This window comes from Patella vulgata, chromosome 3 (genome assembly GCF_932274485.2).
Source record: "Patella vulgata chromosome 3, xgPatVulg1.2, whole genome shotgun sequence".
Lineage (NCBI taxonomy): Eukaryota > Metazoa > Mollusca > Gastropoda > Patellidae > Patella > Patella vulgata.
The window spans coordinates 81,468,835-81,485,266 of NC_065881.2; the positions used below are offsets into that span (position 1 = coordinate 81,468,835).

Here is a 16,432-nt window from a genome sequence, read left to right on the forward strand (position 1 = left end):
AATAAATATGTATTATAATTATATACACAACACATCCATATAATCAATTTGTCATTTAACCCATCACTAGGCCTGAGTATCATAACCAGAAGATGGTAATAGTAAATGTTTAATATTGTTTTCTAGTAAGTATGTTTGATTTTAATACCATCAACTCAATACAATCAAACAGACTACTTCTCACACCACCATTATATCTTAAAGTTAAATGTTTAATATTGTTTTATAGTAAGTGTTTGATTTTAAAACCATTAAATCAAACAGACTACCACTCCCAGTAGAATATATCACCATCCTGTACACCATACAGTGATAATGATAGATCTGTATTGTTGTTGTTATAGATCTGGTAGATGCCCTTCTTCTGTTTTACATTATAGATACTAGTAATACAACAAACACAATCTATATCATACTTCCTTCTGCACTCCTCCTTTATTATAGGTTCTAGTTCTCTTACAGTTTTATCTCTACTTACACTTATAGTCATATTACCACTGTAAATACAGGTAAATATATATTAGATTATAATATCTACCTCTATAGATACAGGTAAATATACTCAGCCAAATTAAAAACTTGACACTGATTAATTTCAACAAAAAATTTTTTCTGGTAAGTCAAATAAATTTTAAAGTGTTTCTAACGATAGTCAGTAGTAAGAAGCCTTTAATTTCATAAAATTGTAAAGTCACGTGGATCACGTGACTTTTGAGCATATAAAGATGAAAAACCTGAAAAGCACGTGTAAACACAAACTCGTGAGGTCAATCGATGCAAGTTTGCTTAAACTGAACACGCACACGTAACATGAACTGGAAAAACAAATTAAAATTGTTATTTTCATCTTTGTTAGAAAATGCCGCGCCTTTCAAATGTAGAACGTCTACGTGCTATAGGTAGGCTCTCTGCTGGTCAGTCTTTGTTCACTGTTGCAAGAGCCTTTAATTGTTCACGCCAGACAATAATTAATCTTAGAATGAGAGTGCTTCAAACTGGAACTGTTGCCGACCGCCCAAGGGCGGGGGGGGGGGGCACGTGTGACGTCACTCCAGGAAGATCAAGCAATACGATTACATCATCTTAGAAACATATTTGTCACTGCAACCTCCACAAGTAGAGAGATGTTTGGTGGAAGGGTAACTGCACAAACTGTTCGAAATCGCTTGAAGGCTGCTGGTCTTCGAGCTCGGAGGCCCTATAATGGACCAATATTGACACCTCTTCATCGCCGTAACCGACTTTACTCAAAGACAGTGGAATTCGGTTGTCTTTAGTGACGAATCTCGATTCACTTTGAGATTTGCCGATGGCAGGGTCCGAGTGTACCGCAGACGAGGTGAACGTTACGCTCAAGTATGCGTCAGAGAAGTTGACCGATTTGGTGGCGGCAGCGTCATGGTTTGGGGTTCTTTTTGTGCACATGGACGTTCTCCTCTTGTTGTTGTCCAAGGGAACTTAAATGCTGTCCAATACAGGGATCAGATTTTGCAACCTGTTCTTCTTCCGTTTATGCAGAGACATGGGCCTGGACTAACGTTTCAACAAGACAATGCTCGACCCCATACAACAATTGCTACCCAGAATTTTTTTAAGAAATGCCGGTGTCCAAGTCTTGGATTGGCCGTCGCTTAGCCCCGACCTTAATCCTATTGAACACATCTGGGACGAACTGGGTCGACGTGTTCGTCAGCAAGTGAATCCACCACTGACGTTGCAGGACCTTCAACATGCTCTTGCTGAGCAGTGGCGACGTCTTCCTCGGGTAGTGTTTACTAATATTCTGAAATCCATGAGAAGACGTTGTGTGGCAGTACGAGACGCTAGAGGGGGCCACAACCGTTACTAAACACTTTATTCCGATTGTTCTCCAAGTCTGTGAATTTCATTTTGGGGGGTACTGTGACATCACGAACGTTATCAATGTCAAGGACTTTCAGCGAGACGTATTCTTGCTTTCTGTTGATGTCAAGGTCGTCTGTGCACAACATAACACTAAAATAGTTGCCTTAAACCAAATATTAAAAATCTAGTCCCAAAAATCCCGAGTGTCAAGTTTTTAATTTGGCTGATTATATATTATATTTCGTGTCAACCGTATGAAGTAGTTAAAGAGAATAAAGAATATAAAAGAAGTTGGACAACATCAATGTCATTTACAATCTTCAATACATATCATGAGGGATCCAAGACTAGACCAGTTTGATATTGGACAGTATCAATGTGATTTACAATCTTCAACAGACATCATGAAATATAAAAGACAAGACTAGAAATGTTTTAATTCTTAATTTAATTAAAACGTCAATTACGACCGGGGCCTGTTTCACGAAATTTTAACTAAGATAAAATCCTAATTTTAGTAATTTAATTGGATAATAATTGATTGATTGTAGTGCTTAGCCAATCAGAATTGAAGTATCTACTAAAATTTGGATGTTATCTTTAGTTAAGATTTCGGGAAACAGGGCCCAGGTATCTACTTACAGCCATTTTGCAGTCAGGGTTATTATATCACCCTTTTCTTTATTTATATTTTTATCCGTTTTCTTGATTCCTGTTTTATCTTCCACAATTTTATCCCTTGACTTGAGTCTATGTATCTCGTCAGCCTGCCTCTGTATCTTGTCAGCTTGACACTGTAGCTTGTCAGCTTGACTCTATCTGATTGGAGTTGTTGTATTTCATTCTTCATTTTTTCGACATTTTCTTTTAGTTGGTTAGTCAGATTATTTTGTATGTTGTTGTGTTCACCTATTTGTACATTACAAGGCAGGTGGAAATTAAGATTCTGATGGTTGACAACTTGTTGAAGTGTCTGTAATCATAAAAGATATATTGTATTTAGTCAGCGGAAGTTTTTGATGAATTGGAAAGATTGCCACAAGCTAAAATTATGCATCAGCTGGAGACATCAGGATATACTCTAGCAAGCACCATTAATTTGCAGTAATTTTGCCAAGAGTGGGGGCCCCTGCCCCTTAATAAAGTTGGTGTTACATAATAAGAGCGACAGTGATAGGTAAAAGATTAGAATCATCATATGATAGCTTGTGTTATAAAATTTCCGATGTCCTTCAATTGACCATACTATTGTATAATTTATCCAGTGGCTGGCATATCTATAGTGATCAAGTTAGATAACACGCAGCGTTTACTACAATGTGTTCAATTGTCACACAACAATTGTTCTGTAACCTGCTATGTGATTATCGTATCAGTATCATCAATGAATGTACAATATTTAGTATAAATTAAGTTAGGTTTTGGGATATAAATTTTGTCTACGATATCACCTCGGTGGAAGCGGACGTTAAAGAAAGCTATTTCACACACGGGATATAAATCAGACGAGCTTTGGTAGCTCACAGAGAAGGGTTTCTCATATATTCAATATACCATTGTATATGTTAGAATAAAATGTTGAATCCAGATCATCTTTTATTTCTGTTAACCCAAACTATGTTATAATCATATTAGACCTGGGCAAATGGGAACTTTTTTCTCCAAACGAGTGTTTTCTATTGCCATTTTGGTCGCTGAAAACGAATCCGGCAAGTTCTGTGGCCCAGGATGGATTCTCGACCTGGTTCAGTGGTATTTTTCAAAATGGCGGCCAAAAACTGATATTTTTTTCCAAAAAACTCGGAAAACGTCAAAATAGGGTTTCTAATATGGCATTTGATATGTTTTGAGAGTCGCTGATTCCAAAAATGCACAAATGAAAGTGATTGGCGGCGTTCCCAGAGCTGTCTGTACCAAATTGAGAAAATTTTAGTGAAAAAAATGTGTTTTTTAAACAAAGATTGATTGCGATTGCTAAGCTTATCTCTCGGAGTCATGCACAGCATTCTGTCTCCCTATACAACGATTTCAAATCGTGGAAAGTGAATAACGGACTGAAATGTGATGGTTTCAGAGGTTTCGTCTCAAACAGGTTTGCTCAACAGATGTTTAATCTGTAATCAACGGTACAAAGTCAGAGGGGTCAAAACCAAAAGTACGACACAGATGTCAGTAGCGCGTGTGTCCTCCACGGGCTCTTACGCACGCTGTGCAGCGACGTCGCATGGAATTTACCAATGTTTGGAAGAAGGCCTGGGGCAAATTGTTCCATTCTTGGACAAGAGCAGCTTCTAAAGACGGCGTCCAATCTAATCCCAGACATGTTCTATCGGTGCCATGTCCGGAGACATGGCTGGCCAGTCCAAGACATTGCTGTTGTTAGCAGCCAGGTAGTCCATACTAAAACGGGCGGTATGCGGACGTGCATTATCCTGTTGGAAGTGCTGAAGTTGTGGGTGCGCTCGAAACATCGGAACAACAATTGTTTGCAAGACATCATCACGGTAGGCTACAGCATTAACGCGACCCCTGCAAATCTGTAGGGCGGTCCGGTGATGAAATGTGAAGCCTCCCCACACCATTACACTTCCCCCACCCCATCGATTCGTTTCGAAGACGCAGCAGTCTGCAAGACGTTCCCCAAGACGTCTCCACACACGTTGACAGCCATCAGCGTGATAAAGATGAAAGCGACTCTCATCACTGAAGAGCACACTTTGCCAGTCTACTCTTCTCCATGTCTGGTGTCCTTGAGCCCATATCAAACGCCGCCGACGGTGATGATCCCTGAGGATAGCTCCAACATAAGGTCGTCGTGCACGGAGTCCTTCTTCTCTTAGACGACGTCTTACGGTGTTGGCACTTACTGGTCCTTACAATAGTGGACTGATGACAATTGAAGTGTCTGGCAATAGCACGTGTAGACATGCCAGCCCTGGACATTCCCATGGCTTCATTCCGTTGATTTTCAGTAAGTCTCGGCATCTCTAGCTCGATTCCTTCACACGTCCAACAACAAATTACGACAGATTGACGTTTCACAGATTATGTACTGCACATTAAGTTGAAAACATGCTTTTAAAGGGCTCACACACATTGCTGCACGTGAATATTGGGTTTTTCATGTGCATCTCGTGCAATTTTTTTTTGTGCACACGGGCCGATATTTTTTTGCGTTTGGGAGCATTGTGTGAAACAATAGTTCATAGTATTGCATAATATTATACATACAAAACCACCTAGTAATAAAATATTTGGGAAAAAATGTGATGCGTTTTCCATGGCGCTCAGTATACAATAATTATGTTATTAACATTGATTATATGAAACACGTATGGAGCTCACATAATATCGTATTATGCTTGTTTTACTTGTACAGAGTTACTAGTTTTATCTGAAATCTTGTGAAATGTCATAGTTGTACAAAAACAGTCCATCATAATGTTTTTACGTATACGTTTTCGTGTTCAGCGACCCCCATAACATATACAATGATATATTACAAGCTATAGTTAGGTGTTTAGTTCCGGTTTTATCGAACAAAAATATCATTTTTGGCCGCCATTTTGAAAAAGGTCACTGAACCAGGTCAAAACTCAGACTTAGGTCAAAGAACTTGCCGGATTCGTTTTCAGTGGCCAAAATGGCCATAGAAAACAGTCGTTTTATAGCGGGTTATGGAAAGTGGTTCCTATTTGCCCAAGTCTAATCATATTGGGTATGGTGGGCCAGTTGACAGAGTTATCTCGCTTATTACCACTTCCGATCAATTGTAAAAAAAAATCGAGTGATTTATGGCAAATAAACTGACTAAGCATTTTTGAAAAAAATTGAAATATGTGTTTTTATCGAAAGGAATATATATGGAAGGGAATCGAGTGGCTGATTTGTAAGGCAAGGCAATTTTATTCACGATTTGGAATTAAATAGCGACCGGGGTACCTCACGGAGAAAGAAATGTCAATAGAAAAGTATCTTATCTTTCTCTTTTATTGGGAGCCACGGTGGCTAAGACGCTGGCTCGCTAGCCTGGAGGTCGGGTGTTCGATCCCTGCATTGGCCGAGAAAGTTCATCCCGATTTTCCGACGTGGTTTCCCCTTGTCAGTGGTGCAGAACGGAGGGCCTGACAAGGACAGCTGTCTAGTCCTTCGGATGATACGAAAAACCGAGGTCCCGTGTATACATTGGAATGCACGTAAAAGATCCCTTGGCAGTTGGAATTCGATATTCGATAGTGCCGCTGCCCTGGCAAAATTTCCCTCATAACGCACGGTATGGCGTATGCCCGTCTTCATTAGCCCAGTATAGGAGCAGAACAGTAGGACGTTAAACCCCATTTCATTTCATTTCTCTTTTATTATATAGGCAGAAGGTATGATTTTAATACGAACATGTTTGATAGTAAATATTATATTATTTAGCACCAAATAGGAAGAAAAATAAAGCAGATTAAAAAATTTGAAAAATATTAAAAAGAAAACACAGAAAATCATCAAAATATTTTGAAAATATCAGATAGGTGCACCATATTAGGGCGTGCCTGTCCCCATGTACCTGTGCAATATTGAAGCTAAGTTTACTGTATTCTTTCAATCTGTTGAATTTCACGGACATATGTTAATTCTACTCAATGTTAATTATACTCACCGTTGTTATAGTAACAGATTTAATACACACAACTTTCTTCTACTCGGATCAACAGAAATGGCGAGACAAACGGGAAGGAAATATTAAATGTCCAAGAGGGAAATCCCCGTCTATGATCTATGCGTTGTAGACAAGATTATACTGGTCTTGTGTTTACAAATTAATAACATGATAGTCAAGGCTACCGTTACGTCAGCATATTATTAAATAATGGGAATACCCACAATATAACCCGGTTAGACCAGTCTATAAATTAGTAAGGGGGTTGAATGACCGAAAGGTTAGCGCATGCTTGTTGTATCACAAGGTTTTCTCCGGGTCCTCCGGTTTCCTCCCACTGCTGACCCCTACGCGCAAGCGAGTTATTGAAATAAAATTGAATCATGTGTTAGTCCCGAGATGACCTAGTTTGTGTCGACTGGACTTTAAACCCCATCTCTCTCTCTCTCGCTAACTTTAGTTGTAGAAATAAATTGATTGGCAGATACTTTGCAATTGACGTTGTTCATTACAATTTTGACGTCCAATACATTTATAAGTTATATTCATATGAAGGCGTAATAAAGTGCTATTGACTGGCCGAACCGGTTTATATTGTGGGTATTCGATTTACTAAATAATATGTTGACTGAATATAGTAGACTAGACTGTTATGTTATTGTCTAGTAACCACAAAACACAAGGACAGTGTAATATTGTCTACAAGTCGCAAATAGACGGAGATTGCCCTCTGTTGATCAGAGTCGAAGAAGAAAAGTTGTGTGTATCTTACTATAACAACATCATGATAGCTGATACGGTGAGTAGAAGTGTGTATTAAATCTGTTGCTATAACAACATCATTAAGTCTGATACGGTGAGTAGAATTAAACATATGTATGTGAAATTCTTCAGATGTGAGAGAGAGAGAGAGAGAGAGAGTTAACGTCCACTCGACACAAACTAGGTCATTTCGGGACTAACACATGGTTCAATTTTATTTCAATAATTCGCTTGCGCGTAGGGGTCTTTATCAGTGGGAGGAAACCGGAGAAAACCCACGAGGTTGGAGAAGGAATATAGTAAACCTAGCTGATATATTATAGCGACCCCTGTCTTGTCCGACGCTACAATTACTGGTAGGAAATTTGATTTTGAATTAAAAGGGAGTCACAGACCGGTACCTTTTTTTGGTAATCAAATGATCACAATACCTGTGTATAGGATACTCTTTACTGTGTCTGGAGGCAAAACGGGGGACAGCGGTAGTGAAACCATTTCTACAGTAAACAGGGCTCACACTGGCTTTCAATTTTTATCCGCCAAAATTTATGATAATTTTTATATAAAAAAAATGTTCATATTTTTTTTCCGCCAACTGGAATATTTTATCTGCCAAAAATGTGTGACAACATCTAACGATTTTATGTCTCGGCTAGACTTATTAATATTCTAAAACAATAACCGATATATACAATACAATATACAACAACTTTAAAAGTCTCTCTTTATATAATACATTAGCACAGTTTGGATTTAATATCAACTATCAGTTGTACCATATATAGCCAGGGACCGAGTAATCGGACAAAAGGGAATTCCCTTGACCCAGCATTCGGGTCACATCCGGTCCAACAAAATTGATACTTACAAAGCGACAGCGCTTCAAGTTTGATCTGTAATTAATAACGCTGTAAAGCGACTGATTTAGTTATATTGGAGGCTGCACAAGGATTAGATAAAGATTCTTTGACAATAAAAGGAGCAGAAGGTGTCGCTGGTAGTGATCGACTATTGTGAAATGGTCGAGGACAAAATGTCTTCACCGAGTCAAAACAAAATGGCGCGTGATATACTTTGTCTCCGTTCTAGTATGCTAGACAAGATACTGTAAGGAGCTTTAACCCATTCAAGTGCCTGTGCACCATTGTTACGATAAAAAATGTTGTTAGTTAGTTGTATTTTACGTCCGCTTCCACCGAGGTGATATCGCAGACAAGCGATAGTTGTTGTTGTTTGTTAGTTGTATTTTATGTCCGCTTCCACCGAGGTGATATCGCAGACAATCGCAGACAAAAAAAGAAAAGTCTTTATATATATACACTAGTAGTAGTATCTAATTACCATATTAGACCACGCCCACCATTATTGGCCTACTAGTAGTATCTGCTCAATGTTGAACCTCACCCACAAGTCTTACGCTAATAATTGAACTGATTGATTGAGCTATAGTTAGCAGTTTGCGATATTAATATAATTCCTATACATTTAAATTGGTATGATTTATGTGTTGACTTCCACTGACTAAATAAAATCTATTTTATATTTACAGTCACTTCAACAGATTGTCAATCATCAGAGTCTTAATTTCAACAACCCTTGTAATGTACAAATAGGTGAACACAACATACAAAATCAACTGACCAACCAACTAAAAGAAGATGTCGACAAAATTAAGAATGAAATGCAACAACTCAGGTTGGACAATCTTCAACTACAATCAGACAAACAGGGTCAAGCTGACAAGATACAGAGCCATGCTGACGTGATACAGCAACTACAATCAGATAAACAACGTCAAGCTGACGAGATACAACAGCTCCAATCAGATAAACAGCATCAAGCTGACAAGATACAGAGGCAAGCTGAAGACATAAAGCTACTCAAGTCAAGGGTTGGAGTTGTGGAGAGTAAAATGGCAGCCAAGACAACAGATAAAAATATAAATAAAGCAGAGGATGAAATGATAACTCTTTTTGTCCCTGGTCTGTAAGTAGATACCTGACCATTTTGTCCTATCATTTAAACATAAATTATGAAAGAGCTAAATCTTTCTAATACATTAAACATACATTATGCAACAGCTAAATCTGTCTATTGCAGGTCTTTCTTTGGGCCTGAAATGTTGTCTAAATTATTAATTAACATTAATTAACTTATCCCGACCATAATCAACCCTAGATGGCATCGCTAGCCTGCTATCTTTAATGGATTATGAGCCGATTTACTGCATAACTTTCCTTCACGATTAAATGGATAATCGAGACTATGCTGTTTAGCATACTGACTTTAGTAATGATGATCGAGGCTAGGCAAAAATTTCAATCGCTTAGTTCTCGGTTCATAGTGGATCAATTTGAATGAAATTTTCAGCAAATTGCCTTAACAGTATCTAGTTTTTAACTATTATAGTGAGAATTGCCAATTCGTTATCGAATCTACCATAATGTATCCTTAATCAAACTGAAAATGAAAATATTTCTAGTCTTGTCTTTTATATTTCATGATGTGTGTTGAAGATTGTAAATCACATTGATGTTGTTAAACTTACTTTATACTCTATATTATTTTTAACTACTTCAACATACATTATGCAAGAGCTAAATCTGCCAATTACAGGTCTTTCTTAGGCCTGAAATGTTATCTAAATTATTAATTAGAAATTAATTAACCTATCCAGACCATAGTCAACTCTCGATGTCAACGCTAGCCAGCGATATTTATTGGATTAGGATCCGATTTGCTGCTGATGATTAGATCAAAAAATGGATAATTGAGACTATTGTATATATCTTACAGGCTTGAGTAATGATGATCGCGACTAGGCCTAAAATTCAATCGCTAAAATCTCGGTTCAGAGTGGATCAATTTGACTGAAACTTTCAGCATATTCCCTTTACATTATGTAGTTTATAACTATTATAGTAAGAACTGTCAGGTCTTTATCCAATCTTCCATAATTCCATCTTTCATACGGTTAAAAAGAAATATAATTATAATATATTTACCTGTATCTACAGAGGTACATGTAGGTATTATAGTAGATATAGAGCTATTATTATCGCCAGGGGCGCCGGTACCAGGGTATACAAATGGTACCTTGCCCTTTTCTGGGGTATATATGTATACCCATGCCCTAATGATGAAAGTCTTCAACATATAGAGCTACTATTATCGTCAGGGGCGCCGGAACCTGGGTACCAGGGTATACAAATGGTACCCTGCCCTTTTCTGTGGTATATATGTATACCCATGCCCTAATGATGAATGTTTTCAACCTTTTTACTTGTGAATAATCAGTTCTTTGTCTCTTTCATTATGTATTTTAAAGGGTTTTATGTTGGAATTTGGAATGCTAGAGGCGCTCTAAACAGCGTTCTCGGAATTGACAAATTTCAAAATTTTCTAGAGGCCGCCCCCCCCCCTATCTTTTGGTACTCTGGCCCTCGCGCCGTTCTGGCGCCCCTGATTATCGTATACTATATATTTATCTATATTTACAGTGAGTATGGTGATATCACTATAGGTATAAGCAGATATAAATCCGTTAGTGAAGTAGAAGAGATACTACTGGAGGAGTATATACGGATGTATGGTGTAGATGATGTTAAAATTACTACTATCTACAGTTTAAAACAGAAGAAAGACATCTACGAGTACGACATTGACAACAAAGATCTACCATTATTAGATTACGGTGCGAATAATGGTGATATAGTTAACTGGTGGGTGTTATCTGCTTGATTGTACTGTGTTATAATGGTATTAAAATCAAGCATACTTACTATAAAACAATAAAACATTCAACTTGAACATGATGGTGTTACAGGCCTAGTGATGGGTTAAGTAACAAATTAATTATATTGTATGTGTTGTGTATATAATTATAATAAACATTTACCATTAACATATTATGGCGGTGTTACTGGCCTAGTGATGGGTTAAGTAACAGATTAATTCTATTGTATGTGTTGTGTATATAATTAAAAAGTCCGTGACTATCACATTATGTTGTAGTGTTTTGTATTCTGTTAAAGTCTGTGACAAGCATATGAATACGCCACGTGTAACCTGCACTGCTAATATTATGACGTCACATATTATTAACTAAATAAATAAATAAATAAATACATTTTTATAGTATAAATATTTATAAACAGTTTGATAAACATGACAATTCACAGTCAAACAAAATTCGTAACAGTCTTGAGGTATTCAATGGGGGTCTTGGCACCAGTTATTAATAAATTCTTCTCTTCTACGATTCTCTCATCAAGGCGGCGGTACTTTCTTCTTTTGGGAGCAAGTCTGCGCCCAGATTCTATTTGTCTGATCGTTAGTTCTACATCTTCCTGTTCAAGTATTAGCAATGTATTTAAAGTTAACCGGAGCGTTCGCGTTTTTGGAATGACCATTTGCGATTCAGAGGAGCTATATATATCAACTGATAAGCTGTGATTAAATATCAGTAGTTTTTTTGTTTTTATTTCAAATTAATGATTACATCAAAACAGCTCACAATGTAAATTTATTAGTAAACCGATTTCACTAATTTGCCCAATCTACTGATAGTGGGAAGTGTTCACCAGTAACAATAACTAGAGTGAGAAGTTTACATCAGTGATACTAATTAATTAAAACAGACTATAGTCCTACACCCACAGTCTAGTAACCTCCTTATCCTTTGTCGAAACAATCAAATGTGGGGAAAGTGAGGTTATCCCTGAAAAGATGAATATTGTAATAAAAGATTAGTGCTAATTTGCAGGCAATCACTTAGTCAGTCAATCAATCAATCAATTAGATTAAAAGACAATAGTCTTGCTACGCTTTAATCTTCATCTCAAGGTAACAAGTGACAAACCAAACAATGGCCATCAAGTATCTCATCATTTTATGGTTATTTAATATAAAACAAATATATATTTTGTTTTAGAGTCATGCTGAAAAATTCATCAGTAATTATAGACAAACTATTTGGATTGATTAAGAATTTTATTAAATTACTTTAACAGAAATACAGAAAAATAAGGTTATCTTTTCAATTTCTATAAAAAATGTTTTTTATTTATATACTCATAAAGTAGTGGGTAATGGTAATTAATTACTTTCAATGTTATGGGTAATAGTAATGAATTACATTCTAAAAATGAAAAAGTGTGGAATGATTACATTTAAAAGTAATGGTAATGTAATTAATTACATTGGCAATGCAATGGCCCCAGCCCTGATCTGAATATATATTAACGTGGTTTATACCGTGCAAAATTTGATATTTTAGCGAATTTGGGATTTTAATGTGGTTGATTTCAGTTCAAGACAACAGTTTCACTAAGCTGAGATATTTTCATACATCTTGTATTTCATCGAACTGCATATTTAATGAACCTCTCTACAAATATTGTTTTACTGTTCCCAGTGGGTTATTATCCTATTACAAAATGTTATTCAGGCGTTTCTTTATGGATTTATCATATTCGTACTCGCATCAACAGTCTAGCATCTTATAAACACAGTTAAGCATATTATTCGAACACTTGTTGCTTTAGCATGCGCCTAGCTATGTCTAGTATTCATTAGTCAGAGACTCTAAGAATAAGTAGGAAAATGGAGAAATTCTTGATGGGAATTGTCGCTTCTCTAATGTTCAAAGGTAAATATTTAAAATTATAGACTTTTTTCAAACCATATATAGTCTTCAACTCATTAATAATTATTATCGCTCTTCTTTTGTTCAAAGGTAAATGTTTAAAAACGTAGATTGCTTTCTAGCAATATATTATACTTTAACTTTAGAAAAATCATGATGGGAAATTGGCGCGCTTTTGTTCCAAGGTAAATATTAAACATCCGGGTATAGTTTAATCACTATTATAAATAACACAGTCCATTTTATCTGATTGAATATGCGTAATTCATACAGTTTTCAAAGCTGCCATTTTATACTATAACTTATGCTTGCCTCACTGATTTTACAAATTTCTAAAGTTGGTAACTCACTGGACAGCGACTGTTGGCGACAAATTGCGCACGGCATTCGCGATAAAGTTTCCAAAATGTCTCGAAATGTTCGAGGGGGTTCTCAATTTTCCCACGTGAGTAGCAAGGCATCGATCTCGTATCGCTGGAATTTTGAGCATGTTCAAAAATCAAATTCTCACTTTTGCCGCGCGACGTGTATTCGAACTCCAGGCGCAATATTCGTGCGAAATCTGTGCCACCAACTAAAAATTGGCACTAATTCACATATTTTCTCGCAATTTTGTGTCTCCACCTAGTTACAAGCTGTCGAGCCCCAGTTACTATATATCTTTAGGCAACTTGTAAGCGGCGACTTTTAATTGCCTCCATACTGCTTCAAAAATCACTCGCGTTTACGTATCGACGTTATCGTCACCGACAAGATTGATATCGTCACCGACAAGATTGATATCGTCACCGACAAGATTGATATTTGGCGACACTAGCTTTTGGCAACTTGTAAGCAATTATTAATGCCTCTATATTTTACAACAATGACTGGGAGGTCTGTAGCAAGCAATTTCTCGGAAAGTAATAATTTTGTCTGACTCATAAGCGCAAGCAAAAATATAACGATATCTTATAAAATGGCGGCCCGCTTTAATCAAATTTTCATTTTGACTAGTCACTCGATTTAAACAGTAAAATTACAATCGAAAGAATAAAAAATATTTTATTTTGTCGAATTATTCATATAAATATATACTATATATTGGTCTGTGTCGGGTGGGCGTTAATTTCTGTTTTGCTTTGGGCGCCGCGGACTACTGTCTAATCTTTCGGATGTTACGAAAATTCGAATCCCTGTGTACATAATTGGCGTGTACGTAAAAGATCCCATGGAATTTGATATTCGATATAAGAGTAGGCCGTAGCGCCGTTGTCCGGGCAAAAATTTCCCTCATAGCACACTGTATGGCATATGTCTGTCTTCATTAGCCCAGTCGGAGCTGCACAGTAGGACGTTAAAGCCCATTTCATTTCTCTTTATATTAACTGTCTTCAAATCGGTACCAGGAGTGTTTCTGGTTGATCTAGCTCAGCGGAATTTTGAACGACATTCACTGGTGTCTACTGATAAGTTCATAGTTGATTTTTTCTTTATTTAGTTTGAGTCATTCTATACTTCTATGACTAGTCTGTGTCTACGATTGTATGCCGTCTGATTTGCCGTGTTTTTATTTTGCAAAATTCAAATATTTTTCATATATATTTAGCCAGGTGTGCCGCTATTTTTCATCAGTTCCAAGGTGTGCCGTTGGGAAAAAAGGGTTGAGTACCACTGATTTAGCTTTATTCTTTGAGATTCCTTTACCTAACCAGTCCAAAGAATCAATGTCATTCTCGATTAGCTGTCCCAGTCAACAATATAAAATATACATTTTGAATAGTAGTATTGGCTGCGATATCACTCTCGGTGGAAAGAGAAACGGAGTTTAACGTCCACTCGACACAAATTAGGTCATATGGTTTAGTTTTAGTTCAATAATCCTTATGCAGGAGGAAACCCACGAGGTTGGACAGGCGACCCCACTTTGTCACGTATAATCTGGGAATCTAAACCACGCCACTTGCCTCAATGAGAGACCTTCTGATCGAACGCGCACGCGTTAACCATTCGTTCACCCAACCCACAAACCCACCCTCGGTGGAAGCAGACGTTAAAGACAAATAGAAGAAGATAGTATTGAATCCGTATATTTCATAATCTCAGTTGGATTCTTGACTACATATAACTATTAAAACAAAAACATTAAATTCTAATATATTTCAGAATGTCAGTTAAATTATTAAAGATACATTAGTTAAGAGTTTATAAAGAGTTGGCCATTCTTGCTCAAATAATTCAAAAATAGATGATAATATTAAAAAAATAGATGATAAATGTTGAAAATTCCAGTCAAATTACTTTGTTCTGAACGGAATTGTCACTGTTGGAAGTTTGAACTAGAAATATGCATCAATTGTGACTGCACCGTCTATGAGAATTGGCGATTGTTTGATTGATAGACGATAACTTCACCCACATATTCTCGATTATCAAGTAACACGCTCAATGGGTATGGCACCAGTTTCCGGTAGTGACTCCAGCGACTAACGGCAAACGTTAGCTTGGTTCGCCATTTATTGATTTAATTTTAAATGGACGACAGTATAAATCCAAACTGTATCCACGCCATCCGTGGGTCTATTGAGTTGATTTTGAGCGTGTCGTGTAAATAAAGGTATACTTAATAATTTCTATAACATAAAAGCCTAAATAAAGACTTGCAATTTACAGATTTAGCTCTTGCATAATGTATGTTTAAGATTGAAAATGAATTAAAATATCTTCTGAACTTGTCGCCAATAAACAAACACCATGAAATCTTTTGAGGGTTTTAGGTAAATATCCCTTTGAGATCCCTTGTCTAGCGAATGGTGTCATTGAAAGAGAGCACTATATGAGACATGGCATTATACGAACTTAACATTGTTGAATTATTATTTTCAGTTTGCTGTAGTTTACGAGCGTTCACTCCAGATAACATTGACTACGCTGTTCCACTAGCAAGAAAGGGACTTACCTTTACAAATATCACACAATTAAGATTTAAACTAAAAGCCTGTAACGATGGTAATATATTCCTCTGGGAAGACGAAATGCCGAAAGTACGTAGTGATGTGGGCTGGGGTTTTATAATCGGATCCTCCGGGAACCAAAAATGTGAGATTGTGTCATCAGAAATTGCTAGATATAGCGAGCATCTGGAATCTCTCTTAGACTGTAACGAGTTTCGGCCTTTTTGGATCCGTTGGAAAGGAGGATTGTTAGAGCTGGGAAAAGGGAGTGAATTTGGTATTGATAGGATATCTTTTCATAAAATCAGTCCTGTGGAATTCCACTATGCTAACCTACGGAGTGGATGGGGAAGTACTGCCTGCTGGGATATAGGTAAGATATACGTAAAATATTATATCATCGACCTGGAGGGGCAAACAAATTTAAAAAATCCTAATGCAAAAGACTATAAAAAATTGTGCAATATAGTACGTGACCGGAAGCATACTCTTCCTCCTATACTACACCCGATATATCTGTTTTAGTGAAATATATCGTCATGGATGTTTCTTTCGCCGACACGGAAAATGATTAAAATGTTGTTAAAACATATGCAT

At 36.9% G+C, this 16,432-nt stretch overlaps 2 long non-coding RNA genes across 2 annotated transcripts; one reads left to right on the forward strand and one right to left on the reverse strand.

The window, feature by feature from the left end:
• Positions 1 to 77: 77 nt before the first annotated feature.
• LOC126816993 (uncharacterized) lies at positions 78 to 6,583 on the reverse strand. Its single transcript, XR_007678712.1, has 3 exons — positions 6,494 to 6,583; positions 2,488 to 2,818; positions 78 to 497 (listed from the first exon to the last, which is right to left on the reverse strand). It is a non-coding gene; the product is annotated as an uncharacterized LOC126816993 (long non-coding RNA).
• A 551-nt stretch (positions 6,584 to 7,134) lies between these two features.
• LOC126816987 (uncharacterized) lies at positions 7,135 to 11,244 on the forward strand. The gene is made up of 3 exons (XR_007678705.1): positions 7,135 to 7,292; positions 8,805 to 9,241; positions 10,756 to 11,244. It is a non-coding gene; the product is annotated as an uncharacterized LOC126816987 (long non-coding RNA).
• Positions 11,245 to 16,432: the final 5,188 nt, after the last annotated feature.